Genomic DNA, 11,085 nt, shown 5'->3' with positions numbered 1-11,085 from the left:
CAGAGAATAAAAGTTTCACTGTTATTATTGTTCTCCATAAAGGACTTTGAGAAAAGCATCTCTCATCCTAGTGATGAAGATTTATAAAGATAGATCTAAGAGACTGCTTGAATTTTTCTAGTCCAACATACATAGGGTGTTTATGAATAGAATTTGTTCTATCATATACACCATGCATGAGAACTGGATATGATATACTTACTAGGGTAGTGAGTGGGTACCTGCAAGATCTGGATGAGAATCATCGGAACGTCATTCTTAAGTATTTGAGAAATATTAAGGATCGGTGACTCGGTTATGGAGAATCTGACTTAAAACTTGTGGAGTATGACTCCAATTTTCAGTTGGACATAATAATAGCAAGAATGTGTCAGAATATATCCTTACCCTAAATAATGGAGCAATTGCTGGAAAGGTTTCAAGCAGAAAAATATAGCCAAATTCAAATTGTGAGGCAAGATGCATTGCAACATTCGATGCTTGCAAGAAAGCTATGTGATTGTACGGTTCACTGGCAAGCTAGGAGTGGCACTTTTCGATGATGGTCCTGTTGTATTGTACAGCATCGGAGCTATAACTCATGCCAAGGAGCCAAAATCTCATTAGCTTACCAGGCATTCTGCATCGCTACCACCTTATTCAGAAAACTCTGTTAAGGTGACGTCAATCTTTAGAAGATCGATAAAAAGGAGAACATGACGAACCCATTTTACTAAAATCTCGATATCTAGAAGTTCTGAGATGATAAATCGAAGATGGGTATGTGATACTATACTGATTGACTTTAGTCCAAGTGAGAGTTGTTGGAAATTGTATCCTAAAGCCAATCGTTTGATGATTGTGCTAATTATAAATGTATATGAATTGATAAATAATAAAAAATATTTGATATTTTTTATCACAAGGATACATCTTCTAACGAACTTCTATATTGTGATGAAGTCCTTAGGACTACTTTGATCGATAAAGAAGAATTTATCGCGTAGTCCTTAAATTGGTTCGTGATCAAACGATATGCTATTACTAGGACGATAGCGATATCAAGTGTAGGTCGTTGTGTGCCATATGCATTGGTTGTCCTCGTAACCAAATAGTATAGAGATACTGGTATAGCATGCAGGTGAGATATAGGAGTACATCGTCACTGAACGTGACCAACTGTGGAGCACTCTGCTGTCAAGGATAGCTCACGAAGGGTATAGGTATAAGTGTCCCTCCGACCTGAGATCACCACGGTGACTTGCAAGCAATTCACTATACTTTGATATCATTTTTAATTCAGTGATGAAAGATTTTTGGGTATAGTCAAGTACTTATCAAGTCGGTGCATAAGTCAAGATGGGATTGACCCCTCCGAATTAATAGGAGATATGCATTAGTATATTTCAATTTAGCAGAATCTGGACCCGGATAATCCATATGATGGATTTGAAAAAGATTGAAATACAATGTAGATGACTTATCTAGAATTGACAGTTAAATCCTAGTTCATCCTCGAGCATTAGGATCAAAGAGATGAATTATACGGTAACCATACATCAATAGGTTCTTGAATGTTGCTTTGCCATCATTCGACCTATCCGGACGTCGGATCATCATTACTAGATGGTTACATCAATTGGTTCAGAAAGTTATTTCTGTGCTACCGGTTTAGGTTCGAACCTATGGGGTCATATTCAAAAAAATTTCTGACTGATATTATGGCTGATCAACGATTGAGAATCATTCAAGGACTTAATCGTCAATTTGATTAATAGTTAACCTTATGCAAAAATTATAATAAATCAATTCACTAAGTGTTAATAAATTAATAGAGGATTAATTAGCAATTAAATTGCTGATTAGCTCAATTTGATTGAGCAAAGAGGATTAAATAAAATCTAATTAAATTTGATTTAATTAGATTTGACCCGATTAGATTATGAGATGATCTAATCGCTAAGGGAAAATTATCCCTGATTTGATCAGAACTTTGGTTCAATCAATTTTTAATTTGATTAAAATTTTATTAAAGATTTATGAGTCTAATTGATTGGATTTTATATATTTTATTTAGACTAATCCAGATATGATTTAGTTTGGATTCAAGTAAGGAAACTGAGAGTCCTTATTGGAATAGGACTCTTCTCCCTGCACCAACCTAGATTGCATGCTATATATCTCTACACACTAAATTATTTTGTGTGAGATTTTTTTACACCAAAGAGTCCTTTTCTTTATCTATCTAACATCTAAATCTAATTTAGTTTTAATAAAAGAAAGGTTCTAAAATTGAATTTTAAAATATTTCTTATCAGGAGAATCTGTTCTCATCCAGATCAATCTCTCCATGCCAATAAATTTCTTTCTCCTTATATGTATGACATTTTGAGGAGATTTTTCATGGAAGATTATTTGGAGAACTGACTTACTATGAAAAAATATAGGAAGGGGCGTCCCATATTTTTTTGGCATGTTTTAGGATGTGAAATTGTGAAGGGAGGCAGAATCCTGTAAGAGTCCAATATCACTAGGACTCTTCACCCCACCTCTTTATACGTCTATAAAAGGAGATTTTATGGTTTCTTTTGTGTGTGTAAGATACCAAAAGAGAGCTCTTCATGTGGTAGAAGTTTGGATATAATTCATGACGTGAAAAATAGAGAGAAGGATCCTCTCTCTTGGGGTGTGTGCAAAAATTTGAATTTCAGATTTTTAGTTCTAAGGGTTTGAGAGGAGAAAATAAATTAAAAAAAATATTTTTTTCTATCTTTTTTTTACCTCTTTATCTCCTCTAGAAGTCCATCTTCAATCTCTAAAAAGATTTCAGAGATTTAAAGAAAGGATCTAGATCAGTCAAGAAGAAGGTCTTCGCGCGAGCTAGCACTCCCGAGAAGACCGATCAGATCGAAGTTTCAAGTGGATTTTTCATAGCGATCGGTTGTGTGTGCGACTGTGAGCAACAAGCAAAGATCTTCTCCATCATGTCTCTCAGCAGTGGAGATCGTCGATCCGTGATCAGGTATGGAGTTCTAAACTCAGATTAGAAGTAGATGTGATCTACTGCTCATATGCATGCATGATGATTTTATCTTCAGATTATTTTAGATTTTATATGCAACATAACATGTCATAGATCTTAGAGTAGGTTGATTTGATGATTAGATCATATGCATATTAGATTAATTTGATTAATCTAGTTATTTTCTGCTATAATTTTTTGAAAAAATTCGAAATATATGCATAAAATCGCTTACGCATCCCAACATCAGGGACACATCACACTTGAATGAAAAATAAACTTATCATTTTATTGATCAAATCAATGTATTAAGTACAAAATTGTGTCTTAACTTTATTACAATGTATCGACCATATTGATTTTTAGGACATACATCTAACATATGACAGTCTATATATCATAGTTAAGTGCTTGGATAAATATTCTTATTCATATTTTCTAGTATGTGTAATTAGTGCAATTGATCAATAGTAGAGGTCAGTTGATAGACTCTGATATCACTGATAATGAGTGCCTTGGAAAAGGTAGATCCAAGAGGGATTATCATGATCTTTAACTTTTAGAAGGCTAAATCTTATAGAGAAAGAGTACTAGCTCTGATATCACTTGTTGCTTAGATATACAATTCAAGAGCAAGGAGTCATGAATTGGGCTTTTTTTTTAATTTTAAAATAAGATGTAGTAGATGACTGATAAGGTGCAATGATAGGATATTGAGAAGCAATACACAAGCACAAAAAATAGAAAATTTAGTTAATACACAAATAGAATCTAGACAATTGGAAGTAAATAGACAAAAATAAGCAAGTAAATCAGGCACACTATGAATGCAAATTTTTGTAAAGGTTTGTAGCCAAACTCAACTCCTACATTCTTCCAAAGGAAACTCTCTTTAAAATTTCAATTCACTAATCATATTCTAATTATTACAATAATTCATCGGTCCACCACTAATAAATAAGCATCCCGAGCTTATCGCTGAGCTCGTATAGCAACCCGCTGCAAAGCATTGTCAGGCTCTTTCCAAGTTTTAGAATTTACTATGAAACTTATCCAAATCATTTACAAAGCACAAGTAGCTCTTTGATGTGAGTTTGATGAACACAATTCAGCTCTTTGAAATATGGAGGGAAACAACAATTCGATCAATTGAGTACTTTTTCTACTTGGAAACTCTATTCAATGAGATTTGATGTGGTAGTTCTTTTGTATTCAATTCTCTTCTCAAAATGCTCCTAAGCATTAATTTTTTAAAACCTTTTAAATAAGATAGAGGACACCTTGAATCCTTTTCTAGACCATTGAAGGGCTCTCTTGCCTCTTTAATAGCTAAAAGTACAAATATGAACACACTAGAAAACTAGCCGTTGGAGGCTGTCAGCTATAGAGGAGTTGGCTTCTGAATATCTAGGGTCAACTCCCCTTTGTATGGAGTTGGCTCCTAAAATATTCCAGGAAAAAGCTTTCTATTTCCACCCTATAGCCATTCTGTAATAGGCTCCTTTGATATTGGGGCCGACTCATGGTTATGTACTAGTCGACTCCTACTACAAGTATTGGAGTCAACTCCTAAGATGCTAGAGTCAACTCCACTAAGTGCAAAGTTGACTTGGAGTTGGCTCCTCCGGGCTTGAGTTTTCTCCACTTGCATTGAAATTTCCAATATATTTTGAAAGCTTCTCTAAATATTAAAGTAATTACTTTAAGATTTCTTCATCTAATCAAATACCAAGAACTTCCCACAAATAGATATTTATCTCTTTCTAAAACATATAAAACCATGAGTATCATACTCAAATATTTTATATCGTCAAAATCGATTCTTGGATCAACAATAAACATTGCTATAAGGGTCACAGTGGCCCGCAAGGTTGATGATGGAGTATCTGGTCATTGCCAAATGTGTGGACTTTTGCAGACTTATAGTTTAATGTTGCACATCTCCCCCTTAAGGTTCGCTTATTGCCATTTTGATCCCAATAGATTGTTTTTCCTCTAACATGCAACCTTATGATGGTGGCAAATATTGACAAACCAAACAGCAATTGTAAGGTGGGCGAGTAGCTGGCCATATCAAATAAGCAGGTTATCACTCGTTCCGTTCTTTTTCTTTCTTATGGAGGAAATTAAAGCAAGCTTGGGTTTTTTTTGTGCAGCTAGGTTTGGCCAAAGTCTCTTTATCCGTAGTGTGTGACTCCAGTTTGTGCTGGCCACTGATACAATCCAACTTCTGCCATAGCTTATATGCCAAGAATTTCCTGCCATTATTACTTAATTATGGTAACATCAAAAAAAGATGGCTCATAATTTGATATTATCTAGATTAATTCATCTCTACATAAACGGCATTCTTCTTTTCATATGAATAGATATAAATAAATTCATAACTTCTATCATGATGACTAAACTAAGCTGCAGATATGAAATGAAAGCAAATTTTGATTAGCCACAATTATATATACTATTTTATGAATTATATTAGGATCAATTAGAGGATGGAGACACTTGTAGGCTTTTTTATTTTTTTATTTAGTGGTGGTCAAAGAGATTGCAGTTCTGGAAGTTGAGTTGCCCATGGTTTGATAAGGAATAATGTCATATATTAATCCAAACCATTTTAATATTCCGTCTAATTACATATTTGGACAAATGAAATAAATCAACACAAATAACCCATCAGTGGTGTTTAAATTCTTCAATTGTTTCATCAGGGGTGTTAATTAAGTTTAGGAGTGAATTTTTATCATTTATCATTTATATTTTCGAGGTGTCTATCCAGCTGCATCAATAGGCAGTTCGGCATAGCCCTGCATGTTAAGACACAAATATCATCTGTTGACATAATAATCACTTCACTCGGGTAAGTTCAGGGGTGCCACGCCTGGGGCACCCTTGAACCTGGAGGCCTCGAACAAGACTGATGGATTTTTAATCGCATCTGAAAGGGAACAAGACAACATCCGCATCCTATCGAGGTAGTCGCTCTACGAGGCATTACACTTTGATAGGACATCTCCATGCAACAACATGTATGCCAGGAGTGATGAGGTCCAGATTTCTCTTGTTCCATTCCTCTTTATTTCTCTGCTTCTGTGTTGCCGTCCTGGACGATGTGCTATGGTGGCAACAGCCAAATCCACTCCCTCTCCATCATTGTACCTTCCATTCCATGACTCTCTCTTTCTCTCTCTCTCTCTCTCTCTGTGTGTGTGTATATATATATATATCTTAATTTATGTAATTCCTTTACATTGGGGAAGTATCTTGCTTCCTCCATTTTACCTGAAGAGAGAGAGAGAGAGAGAGAGAGAGAAGCTACTGAAAGTATCATCATATTTGCAGACACATGAATTCACATACAATATAATACTTCACTCTTACAATAGCATGGATAAGATAAGATGGCAACACATGATGAGTATTTTGGTTACACAGAAATTGGAGCCTAGCACACCTGATTCTTAACCAAAGAACTGTAACCGGTGAGATCATCATAGTATTTGGACCATAACATGATCCCCCCATAATTCGTAGAATTCTTGATGGTCGGAAGCACTATACTTGTGAGATCACTGGTTGGAATGAATCCACTACCAGCTGCCTGAGGAGCTGCAGGAAGTCCAAGGAAAATCTTCTCAGCTGGAATTTTTATCCATTGTTTCCATGCATCATCAAGATTGCCGATGTCTCCTGTGGTATACTGGCAAGGTGGATTGTTGTAGAATTGAACCCAGACATAATCCAAAAGTCCAGTGTCAAGTGCACCACCAAGCCAAGCATCAGGAAAGGGGCATTGGGGAGCTGCAGTCAAGTAAACTTTTTTCCTATCCTTGCTATGGTTCTTAAGGTAGCTCGCAAGATCATCCCAGTGTTGGTTCGTGCCTCCCTCGATGTCGAAGTCTATGCCATCCAAAACAGCACTCCCAAGAGGGCGAGAGGAAGAATTACCACCCAAAAAGTTGTTCTAGAGGTACGTTGCAACTTGTTTGGCATCCTCAGAAGAAGCTAGATATTAGCTCCCTGCTGCACCTCCAATGGAGAGCATCACCTTAACGCCACGGCTCTGGCATGCTCTGATATATATCATCGCTTAAGATGGTACAACCGTTGGTGTAAGGGTCGCAGTGGCCCGCAAGGTTGATCATGGGAGTTTGACCGTTGCCAAATGTGGGGAGGAATGCTATGTTTACAAACTTGTAGTTTCCTGTTGCACACGTATCTTTTAAGGACCCTTCATTGCCATTTTATCCCCAATAGATTGCAATTCCACCAGCGTGCAACCTTACCATGAGGGCAAACAGGAACAAGCCAAATAGCAAAGTTGGAGCAAGTGAGCGCCTTGCCATCCCCAATAAGTAGGTCATCACTCTGTATTTTTTTGGTTCCCTATTAAGATGAAGAAAGATTGGGTGTTCTCCGTGCTCAACTGGGCTTGGGAACAATCTCTTTTGTAGTGAAGAAGTGGAGACTACGATTGGTTACTAGCACTCACAGATTTGGTTTATGCCTGTGGATGCATGCATCTTTTCCCGGGGCAAATGTCCAAATCTGTCTCTAATGCGACTTGTAGGTTACAAAAAGATGCATCAACTTTTGTCGTTACACCAATTTAAATAACTTTGAGCCAGCATCCATGTCATTTTCCACCATATATGATGCCAATCCCAGGAATATTCAATTTCATTATGCTTCGTAATTTGTACGGTTAACTTTACTTACAGAATACATTTCAATAGTGCATATTAGTTTAGAATTGCTGCCCTTCTTGTTGTTCTGAGGTAAAGTTGGCATGTCTATCTGCTAACAATGCAGCCGTACATTGATATTTCTTACTTGAATGGAAATTTTAGATCTCACTTAGTCGTCTGTTACAATATCACACTACAGACAAAAAATTGTGTCATGCATTTCCGTGGCATGATCTGTCTGCCACAAATGAATGGAGGCTAAGTATCTGAATGAAAAAAAAATTGATGAAAGAAAATCATGAAATGGACTGTGCTCATGTTGACGAAAGTATCTCTGCAAATAGCCAAAAGCAAATTACGAAATGGACTTTGCTCATGTTGGTGCAAGTATCTCCGATAAATAGCCAAAAGCAAATTATGAAATGGATTTTGCTCATGTTGATAATAGTATCTCTCAAATAACATTAGTAGTTAAATAGAGCATTGATTCAGATATTATCATAAAGTCCAACTTCACAAAAAGTGATTTTTTCTTTCTTTTTTTTTTTTTTCTTTTTGGTAGAAACAAAAAGTGATATCATCATCTACTGCATGCCACTAATCGAAATTTTAGGAGTAAACAACTAGAGGTTGCAATGCATTCACTGTTGATTTTGATTAAAATAAAATCAAAGCATCCTCTGGCGAATTGAGAACGTATAGGGACCAAGTCTATCAAATAGGATGAGACAAGGGTGAGCTAATTTAGTTCCTGCATTCGGTGAAGAAACCAAAACTATTAGTTTTCAATCATATCAAGCAAGATGTTGCAATATATAGGCTGTTGATTTGGATTAAACTAAATCAAAACATCATCTAATGAATTGAGAACATATAGGATTAAATCTCACAAATAGGTTGAGACATCGATGACATAATTTTGTTTCATGCATTCTGCCTAACAACCCAACATTATTCATTTTCAATGTTTCTGTAGTTCTCTGGTATATGAAACTGATGCACCCATCTTGCCGTCTGGAGTGGCATAGACGGAACGTCATGAATTACACTACCATAATTAGAAAAATACTATCTCCTCCACTTTTGAATCTCTATGTTACATAGTCATGTGGTATATTATTGTTAAATCGAATTCCAAACATGTATTATTCCCTTGGACAAACAGAACAGTTGAAGATGATAGCATCACTTGAAACCTGGAGTGAGAGAAAATACTGCAAAACTTACAAAATAATATCGTAAAACAGCTCTTTGTATTAGCATCCAGTCAAAACTAATCCTTTATATACCATTAAAGATTAAATTTGACCTACAATATGACAAATGTGCCTGTTGCAACAACGCTCCAAAAAAAAGATGACGAGATCAGCCTTTGACCGAACTAAAGAGCCATTGAGGATCAGACCGATATAGACCGCGAGTGAACCTACAAAAGAAGTCCTAGAACTGTAGGGTATTCTCCGATTTTAAGACCTTCCAATGATTAAATCAGCCAAGGCCTTGACAACAGATGGTGGAAAATAGAGAATAGAAAGACAGGAAGAGAAGTTTGGAGTGAAAAGAGTGAGAGCTTTTAGTTCCTTTCAGTAGAGGAAGAGTTTAGCAGAGTTTGAACTTTTTGAATTATTACTTACTTACTCTCCGGAGAATACCCTATCTCTATTTATATAGAGAGGGCTTGCTCAGGCCGTTAGGTTGTTAGGCCATTAGAAATTTATTAGGCCGTTAGTTTGTTATAACAGAATAGCCAACTATATGGAGATCAACCCATGTGGACAACAGCTATAACATAGCTGGAAGACAGTTGTTGTAGAGTTGGACGATACTTGTAACGGAATTGTAGAATAACCGTCTTTCTTTCGGATCAAATCGGTTTCGGACCGATGTCCCTTACGACAGATTGTGTAAAAGCTTAATTAATTACAATGATGTGAGATCCAATCTAGATTGATTCAGATTAGTTCAGATCAGTACAAAACTGATCTGATAGTTAAACCAAGTCAATATTTTATCGACTCGACCCAAAAGTCGATATGACTTTCAGATGATTCTCTCTGATGTTGCCATGTGCGGCCATAAGTTGGTTAACTATACCAACACATACTCCCCACTTTCTAGACCTGAAGTGCAATCTTCTACATCGGATGTGGAAAGTAAGTCAAAAGGTCTCATCTAATCTCTAGCACCAATAATAAATGTGCCGCATGGTGGTTAACAGTATCAATTTTTTAATCATTCGAAGTGGCGTGTTGCTTTTGGAAAACATCTCATCAAATCCTTTAGCAATTATGAGGGTCTAAAGAATTGAAAGCTCATTATTATCTGAGAGGTCATGCAGATATGGGCTGATTCTCTGCTTGCCACATGTCATTCTACTGTTGGCTATTTCAACTGTCACATGGATTAAGCTTATGTGTCATGATCAAAAAGAAGTGCGTCGAATAGTCTCTTCTCAAAATTACTGGATTACTGCCAAGTGGCATTGATTTGACGGTAGATCGGATTGATCTGAACTATTGATGAACTCTATAAATAGGCTTGTTTTCTATGAAAAGTTACTTTACTATTTTCTCTGCACGAAAGCTCTGTCAAATTTTTTTCAGAGCCTTTTCAATACAATCAGAACTGGAGAAAGAATTCTTTGGCATCGCTAGAGTCAGGGAGGAAACCACCAAAGCTGGAAAAGGATTCCCAGAAGCTTCTTTAAGACCTTTTTTTTATCTATTAGGCAGATTTTTTTGTTTTCAATCCTTCTTCCTATTCAGCTCTAGGGTCTTAGATTCCATCATCTTCATTTTTTTTCTTTCTAGGATAGCTTTCTCTTTCTTTCTTTCTGCTTACATTCCCCTTTCTACTCCATTCTTTTTTTCTTTTTCAAAAAATATCTTTCAACAATAGTGAGATAAGTGGGGATGATCGAGTAGCTCGATCAACCCAACCTCAGCTTGAGTTCAAAATGGAAACTCCACCTCAAGCTACAGTCAAGGTTGATGCTTCAGGTCGGAAGGATCTGGAGTCTCCTACAAGGAGATTCTTGGATTACTTCGATCCTGGTATCGAATAGTCCATTCTTATTGACTCTGATCTTCAGAAACTTAGGGAGAAATATCACATTCCTAATGATTTTAACCTCATAGCCCCAAGTCAGGATGATAGGATTATTGAACTTCTAGAAAACTATGTCACATTTTATGATGAGGCATTTTGATCTGAATTTTGATTTTCTTTACATCTTTTCATTAGCAATGTCCTAGATTTCTATAAGCTTCATCTGACACAAGTAACTCCCAATGCTATTAAGATGATCATCATTGTCATCATCTGTTGTCAGTTTACTATCATAGAACTTAAGATTTTTCTCTTCAGGATGCTGTTTATCCTGAAAAAATACCCATA

General features: G+C 36.3%; 1 pseudogene; it reads right to left on the bottom strand.

Annotated features, from left to right (window-relative positions):
• Positions 1 to 5,772: 5,772 nt before the first annotated feature.
• Positions 5,773 to 7,347, bottom strand: LOC105034453 (acidic endochitinase-like; annotated as a pseudogene).
• Positions 7,348 to 11,085: the final 3,738 nt, after the last annotated feature.

Source organism: Elaeis guineensis, chromosome 8 (assembly GCF_000442705.2).
Source record: "Elaeis guineensis isolate ETL-2024a chromosome 8, EG11, whole genome shotgun sequence".
In the NCBI taxonomy this organism is placed as follows: Eukaryota; Viridiplantae; Streptophyta; class Magnoliopsida; order Arecales; family Arecaceae; genus Elaeis; species Elaeis guineensis.
Note: the sequence above shows the minus strand (reverse complement) of the source record. Positions and strands in the feature narration are given on the sequence as shown.